The sequence below is a fragment of the Petaurus breviceps genome, unplaced genomic scaffold (genome assembly GCF_028583685.1).
Source record: "Petaurus breviceps papuanus isolate PSGF00001 unplaced genomic scaffold, PetGlider_PUasm1.0 180, whole genome shotgun sequence".
Taxonomy (NCBI): Eukaryota; Metazoa; Chordata; class Mammalia; order Diprotodontia; family Petauridae; genus Petaurus; species Petaurus breviceps.
In genome coordinates this window covers 5901552-5917273 of record NW_027185782.1, presented here as the reverse complement: position 1 = coordinate 5917273, position 15722 = coordinate 5901552, and the positions used below count along the sequence as shown (strand labels likewise).

General features: G+C 37.6%; 2 pseudogenes; both read right to left on the bottom strand.

Moving 5' to 3' along the window:
• Nucleotides 1-1456: 1456 nt before the first annotated feature.
• The window catches only part of LOC138160297 (ubiquinone biosynthesis protein COQ9, mitochondrial pseudogene), a 110384-nt pseudogene continuing 96118 nt past the window's right edge, over nt 1457-15722 (bottom strand).
• On the bottom strand, nt 13849-14687 carry LOC138160196 (phosphoglycerate mutase 1-like; annotated as a pseudogene).

The window sequence follows — 15722 nt, the reverse complement described above, 5'->3', positions numbered from 1 at the left end:
CTCCCTGGGGTTTAAACTGTGGGCTCACTTGGGGCTGGTCTCAGCGCCCAGTGCACTGCAATGGCTCCTTCCTGCTGGTGCTAGGCTGCCTTCAGTGGAAGATTTATTTCTCTCTGTCACTTTGTGGGCTCTGTAGCTCTAAAATTTGTTTAGAGTCATATTTTATGGGTATTTGAGGTGGTTATCTGAATTCTTTATACATACCATTCTGATAGTGCAGTAATTTTCCATTACATTCTTATACCACATTTTGTTTAGATACTTATTCCCCACTCAGTCACTGCTTTTTCTCCCCAGTTTTTTGTTAATATGAAAAATGTTGCTATAAGTATTTTTTAATGGATAGAATAATTCTTTTTCTCTTTGGTTTCTTGGGATACATTTCTACCATCAAATTCTCTTATTCAAAGGATATTTTATTCATCTTAGTCACTTTTTATCATAATTCCAAATTGCTTACATAATTGGTTATAACTATTCATAGCTCACCAATAGGATATTAGCAAGTCTGTCTTCTCATAGTCCCCTTTGAGTATTCACATCCTTGCCATTTGCTGAATATGAGGTGAAACCTCAGAATTATTTCAGTTTGTACTTTTCCTATTAGTAGTAATTTGTAGAAGTTTTTTTTTTATGTCTTCTAATATTTTGCATTCCCTCTTTTGAAAACTGCCTGTTTTTAATATATTTTAATGAATTTCCTATAAACACTGGGTATGAAAACTTTATCAAAAGTATTTATTTAGGAAGAGGCAGGCTGGGAAGTTAAGGCTTGGCATGCAGAGGCAGGCCAGGAAGAGGCCTGATCAATGAGGGGAGCAAGTCATCCCACAAACGACAAGGGCCACTACCAGGCCTATCAGCAAAGGGCTGGGACTGGAAAAAGCAAGGTAAGAATCAAATGCAGGACCCCTGTCTTGGACAGCAAATACTCCTGGGACTACCGCTCCATAGCCCAGAAATAAAAAAAAAAAAAAACCCCTATCAGGACCTCCAAGGACCAGAATGGCAGAGTGAACCCTGCCTGCTCCACCCCCCTCAACCCTGAAAACATAGTAACTATTGTCCCAGGGCAAAACCCTCAACAGTAAAGGCTTGGGAACCCTAGAGGAAGGGCGTGGCTAGGGCCCTGCCTCAAAATGGGTAGAAAGCAGACCACAAAGACTGCGGAGTCCTACTATCCTCAGAGGGAGGAACCCAACTCAGAGGGAGACAATGTGGACTCCACACCCACAGCTGAAACATCAACAGGGAATGGGTCCCAAGCACAGAAAGCTCTCCTAGATGAGCTCAAAAGGAACTTTGAAAACCAAATGAGAGATAGAAGACAAAATTAATAATTCTTTTAAATTCAAAATTGCAGAATTAGAAAAATATTATAATGAAGAATACAGTCCCTTAAAAACAAAGTGTATGATATGGAAAAGGAGCTCCAAAAACTAACCGAGGAAAATGATTTTCTTTTTTTTTGTTCCAAACAAACAATTTTATAATCTTCTTCACAGAATCTAAATTCACTAACAATTCCTTAACAGAATAGGTATAAGGCTCCCTAAGAAACAGGGCATAGGACCATATGCAAGGCATAAATAGGCACAACTATCTGGCAAACACCTGAATCAAAGATGATGCCCACCCTTCCCCTCTCCATAGGTGTCCTAGAAGGACCTTATGCAGAAAAGCAGAGATTTCAGTGTGGGACCACCTCAAAGATTATGTGTAATACACATGAACTATGCTGCCCTTTCAAACAGCACAACTGGGATGGATGGCAATGTAATAGTACTCACAGGAGAACAAAGGTAGAATTCATTTATCAAATTATAGCCTTAAGAAGTTCTTAGGAGAGGGTTAAAACATGATCAATATATTCCCAGGGCCCATAATGTGTTGGGATGGTGAGAGTAAGGTACTCAGTGGGCATCTTGGGTGAAGTTTGATTTTCTAATAACACAGTTACTACACAGACGTGTGAGGTTGCTGAAGACAAGAGGTCTGATGTGGCATTAGGAACTGAAGAACTGACCCAGTTTTTGGCCAGGAATAGTCAGCAAAGCAACCAGCACATAGATGGTTCATTGCACAGGGTAATGTTTGGGACAAACTCTTATTTGTTCTGAATAATACTTTACATTGGTACAGAACTTTGTTTTTCAAAGAGCTGTCAAAATACTTTCATTTTCTTCTGGCCACTCAGGCTCACTCTCCTTCCTCCTCATCGACACTGGTTTAGGCCTGTCAAGTTCTTGAGAGTCACGGCTGCTCCCATCATTCCCTGCACAAGTGCTTCCCCCGTAGATTTGAACTGTTTGGCTGTGTGTCCCATGTTCATGGCATCATTGATCCTGTTTTCAAGGAAGCGCCAAGTGTCTTCAAAGTCAGGAGATGAGTCTTGCATCATCACTAGCTCTGTAGTGTTGTAGATGCCAGCCAATACTGCCCGACGTGTATAGCAGTTAATGTCAGTGGACTGGTCTCCAGCATAGTGCCACATGTCATCTACCATACTGGTGAGGAGGGTTAGGCTGGCTGGGATATTATGAGGGAGCACAAGGTTGCCAAGGGCCCAGGGCCAATGTTCAATATATGGGATCAGCATTCTCAGTCTGGTTTTCACTGCATCCCTCAGGAACTGGTCTGTCTTCCTCTTCTCTGCCTGGCCCAACTGTACAAGCTTTTGTTCCTCTTCCATCACACGACCGAGCTTAGCATTGCACTGTGTCACAAAATGCAGGATCAGTTCACTGCCATCGTTTCCAAACATGCCAGCTGCTGCACTAGAGAGACCCAGGGACTGAGCTCCTTCTGCAATGGCTTCTGAGGTCCACCCATGGGCAGGCACAAACTCCAAAGCTGCAGTCAGAATCCGATGCTGCAGCTGCTCCTCACTTTCATAGTCATCATCTTCCTCACCACCCTGATCTGTATACCGGGGAGGTGACTGTGAGGACTCTGGATTAGGCTCTTCTGTTCCCTGTGACTCTGAGTGCGGCTGAGAAGAAGAGGGCAGGGGCTGGTACTTTTGTTCATCTGAAGATTTCATTGCTAAAGCTGAAACATGGAAGGCACGTGGCATCAGGGAGGGCTGACACCTGGTCACGGGCCGGCACTGCAGCCACAGGAACCTCCATACTGTCCAACGGAGGCACCCAGCCACTGCCGCCGCCATCTTGGAAGTGGGCACTCAGAAAATGATTTTCTAAAAACTAGAATCGACCAAATTGAAACAAATAACTCTATGAGGAACCAAGAATTAGTAAAACAAAACAACAAGAATGAAAAATTAGAAAAAGAGGCAAAATATCTCAATAGAAAAATAACTGACCTGGAAAACAGACCCAGGAGAGATAATCTGAGAATCATAAGCCTACCAGAAAATCATGATTAAAAAATGAGCCTGGATAACATTCTCCAAAAGCTCATTAAGGAAAATTCCCCTGAGATACTAGAACCTGAGGGTAAAATAGAAATAGAGAGAATCCACCAGACACCTCCTGAAAGAGATCCCAAACTGAAAAGTCCTTGAAATGTTGTGGCCAAACTCAAGAATTACCAGGAAAAAGAGAAAATACCTCAAATGGCTAGAAAGAAACAATTCAAATATCAAGGAACCACAGTGAGGATCGCACAGGATTTGGCAGCCTTTACACTGAAAGATTGGAGGCAGTGGAATACAATTTTCTGCAAGGCAAAAGAGCTTGGGTTACAACCAAGGATCACCTAATCAGAAAGACTGAGCATATTCTTCCAAGCAAAGAGATGGTCATTTAATGATATAACATATTTTCAGACCTTCCTGATGAAAAAGCCAGAGCCCAATGGAAAATTCAACCTCCAATTACAAGATGCAAGAGTGACATAGAAAGGTAAACAAGGAAAACACACACACACACACACACACACTGTTATTTAATAAGAGCAAACTGTTTATAGACAACTAGAGGGTATGATTATAAATTACACAAAATGATGATTAAAAAAATCTTATTAAGGGCTACAAAGGGACTGCAATGGAAGAAGAGAAATGAATGAAGTGGAAAAGGGTAAATTATGCCACACAGAGAGGCATAAAAATAATATAGCAGAGGAAAACAAGGGAGGGAGATTAGTATTATATGAGCTTTCCCCTCATTGGTTCTGGTGCAAGGAGGGAATAACAACCAGTTAAGCATAGGACTCTATGGAGAAGAGATGCAAAACATATCATATTAGAGGGAAAGAGGGGAGGGAGAGGAGCTTTGCATGAGATTTGTTCCTGTCACTCTTGGTGCGAAGAAGAAATAACATACTTCATTAAGTATAAAAATATCCTACAGGCAGTAGGAGGGGGAAAGGGCTATAAAAGGGGGGTGGTGGTTAGTAGGGAGGGAAGAAGGGAGAATGGGAGGAACATGGAGGCGGGCAGACAAGGGAATACTGAGGGAGGCAGTGGTCAAAAGAAAAACTATTAAGGAGGGAAAGAGAGAAGGGGAGAAAAAATATAAGCATTAACAGGGGAGGGAATAGGATGGAGGGAAAGAGACAGATAGTAATCATAACTGTGAACATAAATGGGATGAACTCTCCCATAAAACAGAGGTGGATAGTAGAATGGATTAAAAATCATAATCCTACAATATTCTGTTTACAAGAAACACATCTGAAACAGAGGGATACAGAAAAAGGCTGGAGTAAAATATATCATGGCTCAGCTAAAGTAAAAAAAGCAGGGGTAGCAATCCTTATCTCAGATAAAGCAAAAGCAAAAATTAACCTAATTAAAAGAGATAAGAAAGGAAACTCTATCCTGCTAAAAGGCACCATCAGGAATGAAGCAATATCATTACTTAACATATATGCACCAAGTGGTATAGCATCCAAATTCCTAGAGGAGAAGGTAAGAGAATTAGAGGGGAAAATACATAGCAAAACTATACTAGTAGGAGACCTTAATCTCCCCCTCTCTGAACTTCATAAATCCAACCTCAAAATAAACAAGAAAGAAGTTAAGGAGGTGAATAGAATTTTAGAGAGGGTAGGTATAATAGATCTCTGGAGAAAATTGAAGGGGGACAAAAAGTAAAAAGTAATATACCTTCTTCTCAGTGGTACATGGCACATACACAAAAATTGACATAAAAACCTTATAATTCAGTTCAGAAAGGCAGAAATAATAAATACATCATTTTAAGATCATGGCGCAATAAAAATCATATGCAATAAAGGGCCATTGAAAGACAGACTAGAAACTAATTGGAAACTAAACAATTTAATCCTAAAGAATGAGTGGGTCAAACAAGAAATCATAGAAACAATGAGTAACTTCATTCAAGAGAATGACAATAATGAGACAACATACCAAAATTTGTGGGATGCAGCAAAGACAGTTCTTAGGGGAAGGTTTACATCCCTGAGTGCATACAGTTATAAATTTGAGAAAAGAGAGGTCAATGAATTAGGCATGCAATTGAAAAAGTTAAAAAAAAAACCAAATTAAAAGTCCCCAATTAAATACTAAACTAGAAATAATGAAAACCAAAGGAGAGGTTAATGAAATTAAGAAAACTATTGAATTAATAAATAAAACTAAGAGCTGGTTTTATGAAAAAATCAATAAAATTGATAGACCCTTAGTCAATATGATTTAAAAAAAAGAGAAAGAAAACCAAATTATGAGTATCAAAAATGAAAAGGTTGAACCTACCACCAATGAAGAGGAAATTAAAACAATAATTAGGAATTATTTTGAAAAATTACATGCACATAAATTTGACAATCTTAGTGAAATGGATGAATATTTACAAAAATATAGGTTGCCTAAATTAACTGAAGAGGAAGTAAATTACTTAAATAACCCCATCTCAGAAAAAGAAATCGAACAAGTCATCAGTGAACTCCCTAGGAAAAAATCTCCAGGGCCAGATAGATTTATTAGTGAATTCTATCAAGCATTTAAAGAACAATTGTTTCCAATACTCTGCAAACTATTTGGGAAAATTAGTGAAGAAGGAGTCCTACAAAATTCTTTTTATGACACAAATATGGTACTGATACCTAAATCAGGAAGAGATAAAACAGAGAAAGAAAATTATAGACCAATCTCCTTCATGAATATAGATGCAAAAAATTTAAATAAAATACTAGCAAAAAGACTACAGCAATTTGTCTCAAGAATAATACACTTTGATCAGGTAGGATTTATTCCAGGAATGCAAGGATGGTTTAATATTAGGAAAACCATCAGTATAAAAGATCATATCAACAATAAAACTAGCAGAAACCACATGATTATCTTAATAGATGCAGAAAAAGCTTTTGACAAAATACAACATCCATTCCTATTAAAAACACTAGAAAGTATAGGAATAAATGGAGCCTTCCTTAAAATAATAAGTAGCATCTATTTAAAGCCATCAGCAAGTATTATATGTAATGGGGAGAACCTAGAAGCATTTCCAATAAGATCAGGGGTGAAACAAGGATGTCCACCATCACCCCCCTTATTCAATGTGATACTAGAAATGTTAGCAGTAGCAATTAGAGAAGGAAAAGAAATCAAAGGAATCAAATTAGGCAAAGAAGAGACCAAGCTATCACTCTTTGCAGATGATATGACGATATACTTAGAGAATCAAGTAAAAAACTACTTGAAACAATAAATAAATTTGGCAAAGTTGTAGGATATAAAATAAACCCACATAAATCCTCAGCATTCCTGTATATTTCTAAAGAAATTCAACAGCAAGAGATAGAAAGAGAAATCCCATTTAAAGTTACTGTAGACGTTATAAAATATTTGGGCATCTACCTGCCAAAACAAGCCCAAGACCTATATGAACACAACTACAAAACACTTTTCACACAAATACAGTCAGATCTAACTAATTGGAAAGACATCAGTTGCTCATGGCTGGGTCTAGCTAATATAATAAATATGACAATTTTACCTAAATTAAATTATATATTTAGTTCCATACCAATCATTTTACAAAAAACTACCTTATAGATCTAGAAAAAATAGTAACAAAATTCATTTGGAAGAACAAAAAGTCCAGAATATCAAGGGAATTAATGAAAAGAAATGGTAGGGATGGTGGACTAGCTATACCAAATTTTAATCTGTACTATAAAGCAGCAGACCTCAAAACTACTTGGTACTGGCTGAGGAATAGAGTAGTGGATCGATGGAATTGATTGGGTACGCGAGACTCAGCATTCAATGACTATAGTAATCTACTGTTTGATAAACCCAAAGACCCCAGTTTTTGGGATAAGAACTCACTATTTGACAAAAACTGCTGGGAAAACTGGAATATAGTATGGCAGAAACTGGGCATAGACCATTATCTAACACCATATACCAAAATCAAGTCTAAATGGGTGCATGATCTAGGTATAAAGGCTGATACTCTAAGCAATCTGGGAAAGCAAGGAATAATTTACCTGTCAGATTTGTGGAGAGGAGAAGACTTTATGACCAAACAAGAAATAGAGGGCATTATAAAATGCAATATGGATAATTTTGATTATATTAAATTGAAAAGCTTCTGTACAAAAAAGCCAATGTAACTAGGATTAGGAGGGAAGTGGAAAATTGGGAAAGAATTTTTGCAATCTATGTCACTGATAAAGGACTCATTTCTAAAATATACAGAGAATTGAGTCAAATCCATAAGAATACAAGTCATTCCCCAATTGACAAATGGTCAAAGGATATGAATAGGCATTTTACAGAGGAAGAAATTAAATATATTTATAAGCATATGAAAAATGCTCTAAACACTATTGATTAGAGAAATCCAAATAAAAACAATTCTGAGGTACCACATCTCACCAGCCAGATTGGCTAATGTGACAAAACAGGAAAATGACAAATGCTGGAGAGGATGTGGACAAATTGGAACACTAATGCTGGTGGAGTTGTGAAATGATCCAACCATTCTGGAAAGCAATCTGGAATTATGCCCAAAGAGGTATAAATAATTTCGTACCCTTTGACCCAGCAATTCCATTTCTAGGGTTGTATCCCAAAGAGATCATAGAAGTGGGAAGCAGACCCATATGTACAAAAATATTTATAGCAGCTCTTTTTGTGGTAGCAAAGAATTGGAAATTAAGGGGTTGCCCATCAATTGAGGAATGGATGAACAAGTTGTTCATGTTATGGAATACTATTGTGGAATAAGAAACTAGGAACAGATGGACTTCATATTTACCTGAAGAAGCTTATATGATCTGATGCTGAGTGAGAAGAGCCAGGAGCAAGTTGTACACAATTACAGACACAACATATGTGTGTGACGACCAACTTTGATAAACTGGACTCTTCTCTGCAATCCAGAGTCATAAGTCAACCCCAAAAGACTCATGATGGAGAAAGATGTTTACATCCAGAGAAAGAACTGAGTTTGAACCCAGATTGAAGCAAACTACCTGCCCTTTTTCTTGTTTGGTTTTGTTTCCTTTTTCCCATTCTTCATTCCATCTGATAAAATCCTTCTTTATAACCTAACTAATGCCTAATGTGAAAGTATTTGCAGATACTATAATTGATTGTATGCTGCCATGGGGGCGGGGGCGAGGGGAGCAGGAGAGAAAATTTGAAACTCAAGGAATTGTGGTAATGAATCTTGTAAACTAAAATTAAACAAATTAATAAAGACCAAAAAAAGTATTTATTTAAAAGATATTTTTTTCAGGTGCAGAGGCAAGATAGTGGAGTAGAAGCACAAACTTGGGGTGGGGTCCCACTCTAATCACTTCCAATAAATGTAAAAAAATGACTCTAAATAAACTTTAGAGCTACAGAATCCACAAAGTGACAGAGAGAAACAAATCTCCTGCTGAAGGAAGCAAGGGGCTTGCCTCCAGGGCAAGAAGCGACAGAGGCACAGCAGAAGCCTCAGGAGCTCCTTGCTTGCAGATCACAGGGGGATCAATGACCATTCAGAGGGTAATTGCACTTGCTTTAACCCATTTTGATCTAGATTGCAGTCTTGGGTGGTGGTCCTGGGGTGTATGACCAGTGAGCCAGAGGTTGTGGGGGCTGTAGAGAGAGCACCCAACTAATAGCTCTGGCAGCTGCAAAAACCCTAGCAATTTGGGGCATAGTTCTCTCCATTCTGGAAGCAGAGTTCTACCATGGCAAAGAGCTCATAAGTCAAATAATTAGCTGGCAATATGAGCAAGCAATGAAAGCACAGACCATAGAATCCTTTTTGGGGGACAAAAAGGATCAAGGCATGGAATAGGAGGGAGACAGTGAAGTCAGAACTCCTGCATCAAAAGCCTCCAAGAAAAATATGAATTGGTTACAGGCCATGGAGGAGCTCAAGAAGGATTTTGAAAGTCAGATAAGAGAAGTGGAAGAAAAATTGAGAAGAGAAATGAGAATTATGCAAGAAAATCATGAAAAGTGAGTCAACAGCCTGCTAAAAGAGACCCAAAAATACACTGAAGAAAATAATACCTTAAAAAATGACTAACTCAAATAGTAAAAGAGGCCCAAAAAGCCAATGAAGAGAAGAATGCCTTAAAAAGTTGAATTTGCCAGACAGAAAAGGAATTTCAAAAACTCACTGAAGAGAAGGACTCCTTCAAAATTAAATTGGAGCAATTGAAGCTAATGACTTTATGAGAAATCAATACACTATAAAACAGATCCAAACAAATGAAAACAATAGAAGGCAATGTGAAATATCTAATTGGAAAAACCACTGACCTGGAAAATAGATCCAGGAGAGAGAATTTAAAAATTATAGGACTACCTGAAAGCCACGTTCAAAAAAAGGGCCTAGACACCATTTTTTCAAGAAATTATCAAGCAAAATTGCCCTGATATTCTAGAACCAGAGGGCAAAATAGAAATTTAAAGAATTCACCAATTGCCTCTTGAAAAAGAACTAAATTCCAGAGTTCCCAGGTCAAGGAGAAAATATTGCAAGCAGTCAGGAAGAAACAATTTGAGTATTGGGGAAATACAATCAGGATAATGCAAAATGTAGCAGCTTCTACATTAAGGGATCGAAGGGCTTGGAATATGATATTCTGGAGGTCACAGGAGCTAGTATTAAAACCAAGAATCACTTACCCAGTAAAACTGAGTATAATGCTATAGGGAAAATGTGGTCATTCAATGAAACAGAAGACTTTCAAGAATTCTTGATGAAAATACTAGAGCTGAACAAAAAAATTGACTTTCAAATACAAGAAACAAAAGAAGCATGAGAAGGTAAACAGGTAAAAGAAATCATAAGGAACTTATTAAAATCTAACTATTTACATTCCTACATGAAAAACAATAATTGTAATTCATAAGAATTTTCTCAGTATGAGGATAGTTGAAGGGAATATATATGTATATATTCATACACATGTATGTATAGGAGGGTATATGTGCATATAAATATTTGAGTGTGGGCTTGTGTCTACATATATATATATATAGACAGAGGGCATAGTTTGAGTTGAATGTGAGGGCACGATATGTAAAAAATAAAATTAAGAGGTGAGAGCGAAATTTATTGGGAGAAGAAGAAAGGGAGCAATAGATTATGGTAAATTATTTCATATAAAAGAGGCAAGAGAAAACTGTTACAATGGAGCAGAAGAGGAGGAAGGTGAAAGCAAATGGGACAATGTGGTTCTCATTGAATTTGGCTTAAGGAAGGAATAACATACACACTCAATTGGGTATCTTACCCTGCAGGAAAATAGGGGGGTAGGGGATAAGAGAGGGGATGATAGAAGAGAAGGCAGATTGGGGGAGAGGGTAGTTAGAAGCAAACATTTTGAAAAGGAATAGGTTCAAAGGAGAAAATAGAATAATTGGGAAGGGGGGGCGGGATAGGATGGAGGGAAATACAGTTAGTCTTTCACAATATAACTACTATGGAAATGATTTGGGTAAATACACAAGTACAACCTATATTGAATTGCTTATCTTCCCAGTGGGTGTAGGTGAGGAGGGAAGAAGGGAAAAAAATCTGGAACTCAAAGTTTTAAAAACAAATGTTTTAAAATTTGTTTTTTTACATGCAACTGGGAAATAAGATATACAGGAACTGGGGTATAGAAACCCATCTTGCCCTACTAGAAAGTTAGGGGGGTGATGGGGGAGGATATAAGAGAGAACAGATTGGGGGAAGGGGTATTCAGTAGGCTTGCTATTTTGGGCTGGGGTAGGGAAAAGATGGGGAGAAAAAAATTGTAACTCAAAATCTTGTGGAAATGAATGTTGAAAACTAAAAATAAACAAGTTTAAAAAAAAAGAAAAAGAAAAAAATATTAAAAAAAATAAATAAGAGATATTTTCCCCAGTTGACATTTTTCTTTCTTATCCTGGTTGTATTGATTTTTTTTCTGCAAAATCTTCTCAGTTTCAGATATTCAGAATTCTTTCTTTTATCTTCTTGTGACCCCATTTATCCTTTATTTAATTAAGAATTCTCTCTATAGTCATAGTTTTGAATGCTATGTTGTCTTCAATTCCTACTCTGGTTGTATTCTCTATTTTTTAAATGGTATGACCTTTTACATTTAAGTTGAATAGATATTACAACCTTAATGTAGAATGTAGTGGAACATCTTGGTCCAGGTCTAATTTCTGTCAAAGTGATTTTCCATTTTTTGTTGTCAAAAATTCTTGTGAAATAGAGTTCTTCCCCAAGTGCCCTATGTCCTCTTATTTTTTAAGCCCTGTGCTATTTAATTAGTTTTTTATTCTAACTTATTTAGTTTGTTACACTGTTCAAATTTTATGTTTTTATAAGAAAAGTAACAAATACTTTTGATAATTATTGCATAAAAATATATTTGGATTGTGAAAATTCCATTTCATCTTCCCATCTACTTTCCCCATTATTTCCCTTGATATTTTCCCTTGAGATTATAGCCCTTATGTTCCTCTAAAAAATTTTGTGATTATTTTGTATAATCCTATAAAGTCCCACCTAAGTAGCTTGATTGCTATAATTCAAAATGTGTTATTTAATGGTAGTACCATTAGCATGTTTTATATTGGCATATTCCAATTTTAATGAGTATTTTTTAAAATTTTTTTTATTTTTTAAAGCAATCGGGGTTAAGTAATTTGCTCAAGGTTACACGGCCAGTTATTTCTGGGTGTGGTGCTAAGTATCTGAGCCCAGATTTGATCCCCAGGTCATCCCAACACTGGAGCTGGTGCTCTTTACTTGCTGAGCCACCTGGCCCCCCCTAAATATACATTGTTGATTTTATGTGTTCTAAAGGCACATTTTCTTTTTTTTTTTAATGAGTATTTCTCCAGTCATTAAAGTTATACTTACATTTCAAGAGTGTTTTGTAATGTCCTAAGAGTTACTTGATATATTTACTTCTGGATATTTTGTGAATTATGGAGTGATTTTGAATAGGATTTCCCTTTCTAGTATTTTTTTCCTCAGATTTCGTTATTGATATGGAGAAATGCTAACAATTTTTATGTCTTTGTTACTATCTTGATATGTTGTTAAATCTATTGCCCCAATCTTTTTGTTTTGAGTAATCCTCTTGGGTTTTCTAAATAAACTCTCATTTTCACATTGCGGTAATTTTGTCTTCTTTCTGTCAGTGTTTCTACCTTTATTTTTCCTTTTTCCTTATCGCCACCGTTAGCCGTCCCTGAATGATGTCAATACTAGTGAAAAGTATTTGTGAAAACCTTTAGCTTTCTTCCCACTGCAGACAGTGCTAGATTTTTAGATATACACATATATTTTAAATGTTCCTCCTATCCAGAAATAAAGTAAGACAAGCAGGATAGCTTTGAAAGCCAAAGGTTTATCTTAATATGTACTTTAAAAAGTAATTGGTCTGGTATGGACAGATAGCTCTTTCCTTCTGTTCAGAATAAAAATGAAAATTTATTTAAAAAAACAAAATTGGATTCTTTTCTCAAAAATACCCCATTTATACCTCTACTTTCTAAGTTTTTGGCATGAGTGTGGTATTCTATCCAAAGCTTTTTCTACATTTATTGAAGTTACCATGGGTATTCAAGTAGTTATGAAATATAACTGTGCTAATTTAAAAAAATGTTTAATGATTCTTACAATCCTTAGTATGAACTACATGCTGTCATATTGATTTCTTTTTTTTTATTGCACATCACTCCTTTATTATAGTGAACAACAAAAAAAGGCGGGAGGTTAGTGCAGTTATGCTAAAACTGGTGAGGACTCAGGTGGCTGGACATAAAGTGGAAGGCAAGTGCACACTGAGACACACTTAAACATGATCTAGGGGCATTTTACTGCCACAGAACAGAGTGGGGGCTATAAAGCACACAATGAGATGTATTTCACCCCTTAGAAATCAAAGAACTCTTCCTTCTCTGATGTGGCTTGAGATCTCTGATGACTACCAAGAGGGACAGTTTAATTTCAAAAGTCACTAATAACCAGCCTAGAAGGGTCTTTTGTGAAAGCAAATGTGACAAACATTGGGACATAATCTCAACCTCTCAGGTTCATTTTTCTTGAATTAGGGAGGAAATAAGACTTTCATGATTTGTTAAATAACCACCCAAGTTATAGGTAGCTTACTACAGCAGCCCCTGAGAGGGCTGCCCTACTTGCAGGACTGGCTCATAGCAATAACTGGACCAATTGCTTCTTTCAACTCCCCACATTGGTCACTTCTTACTATGTCCCCATCCCTAACCCCTAACCAGGTCCTTACTGAGCCAAACCACCCAGGAGGCATTTTGACTAATGTGGTTGCGGGGAAGGGCAACAAGAGAGAAAAGAATTGGTCTGAAACTGGGAGGAAATGAGAAAAGGAGCCATCAGTCCCCCACCTGCAGCTATGTGTTGTGTTGCCTAAGATGATGCTTAGTGTATGGAGCAGGCAGGGGAGAGATGTGGTGGGACAGTGAGAAGGGAAGGACCTGGCTACTGCTGGCACATGCTGGTAGCCTGTTTTCACTTCTTGGCCTTGCCTTGGGCTGCCACAGCCTCCATGACTTTGTGAACAGTCTCTTCATCCCCGAGGAACTGCATGGGCTTGACTGGTTTCAGATTCTTGACCAACTCATACACGATGGGAATGCCAGTGGGCAAATTCAGCTCCATGATTGCTTCTTCAGACAGACCCTCAAGATGCTTGACAATCCCTCGAAGACTATTGCCATGAGCTGCAATCAGAACATGTTTTCCTTCCTTGATCTGGGGGACAATTTCCTCATTCCAGAAGGGTAGAGCCTGGGCAATGGTGTCTTTTAGGCTCTCACAGGAAGGCAGCTGATCCTCGGTCAGATCTGCATAGCGACGGTCCTTGCTGATGTTGCTGTAGAAGGGGTGGTCAGGCTCCATTGGAGGTGGTGGGATGTCATAGGATCGCCGCCAGATCTTCACCTGGGCCTCACCATGCTTAGCAGCTGTCTCCACTTTGTTGAGGCCTGTCAGACCTCCATAGTGCCACCCATTGAGGCGCCAAGTCCTCACTACAGGCAACCACATCTGGTCAATGGCATCTAGTACTGTCCAAAAGGTACAAATTGCTCTCTTCTGGACAGAGGTGAAGCAGAAATCAAATTCATAGCCAGCATCTCACAGCGCTTGGCCGCAGCTCTTGGCCTCTTCGTGCCCGGCGGTGCTCAGGTCTGCGTCATACCAGCCGCTGAAGCGGTTCTCCAGGTTCTGGGTGCTCTCTCCACATCGAATATGCACCAGCTTGTAGGCGGCCATGTCGGGGCAGAAGCTCGAGGAATCAGGCAGACAGGCGAGCACACACGTGTCATATTGATTTTCTATAGGGATACATTGCTTCAGGATTTTTTGTTAGGATTTTATTATAAATGTTTTTTTTATCAGTATTTCTTGATGATACTGTTCTATACGTCTTTTACTAAGTTTTTATTTTGTTTAGATGATTCATAAGGGAAATTTGATAGTTTTTCTTTATCAGTTTTCGAGAATAGTTCTTGTAGCATAAATATCAATTGATCTTTTAAGGTTTGCTAGCATTCACCTGTCAATCTGTCTAGAACAGGGTTGTTCCTTGTTCATTTTCATTTTAAGAAATTGGGTTTTTTAATATCTAAAATTTTGTTCATTTATATAAACACACTAGCTTTGTGACTTTGGACAAATCACTTAAATTCTCTGACCTTCAGGTTCTCATCTGTAATACCCAGAAAGCATTTGGAAACTTTAAAAAAATTCTATAAATATTTTGTATAATTAATGTCCCTGTGGCTAATATTCGCTTGTTCTTTAAATTCTCAGTTTTGCTAGTTTAGAGTTGTGTATAGTTGTTTCTGGTCATTCTTTTCTCCTCAGTTTGTTATTTCCTATTGTATATTTGTGTTGTTTTTCATTTTCCTCTCTCTTCTACATGATCATTTTAGCTAAATATTTATTAATTTGTCTTCTTAATGACTCTCCTTTTACATTTATCATTTCCCTAGCCTACTTTGTCTACCTCTCTTCTCCTCACCCACAAGCTCCCATCTTTTATTTGTTATCCTACCTCTAGAGGAGGAGTTCTGCTTAATAGTTACTTTTCTCTTTTGTTTTTATGTAGTTATTCAGCTCCTTTCTTTTTTGCTGTCTCAGTTAAGTAGGTAACATCCAGCTTCCTAACTTATTCTTCAGCTTGTTTTGTTCATTTTCAAATTTTCATTTTCTATACCTTTTCTATTTTTTTTCATTCTTTTCTTCCCTTTCTGACTACTCAGGATTTTTATACTTTGATTTATATCCCTTACACTTATTTGCTCC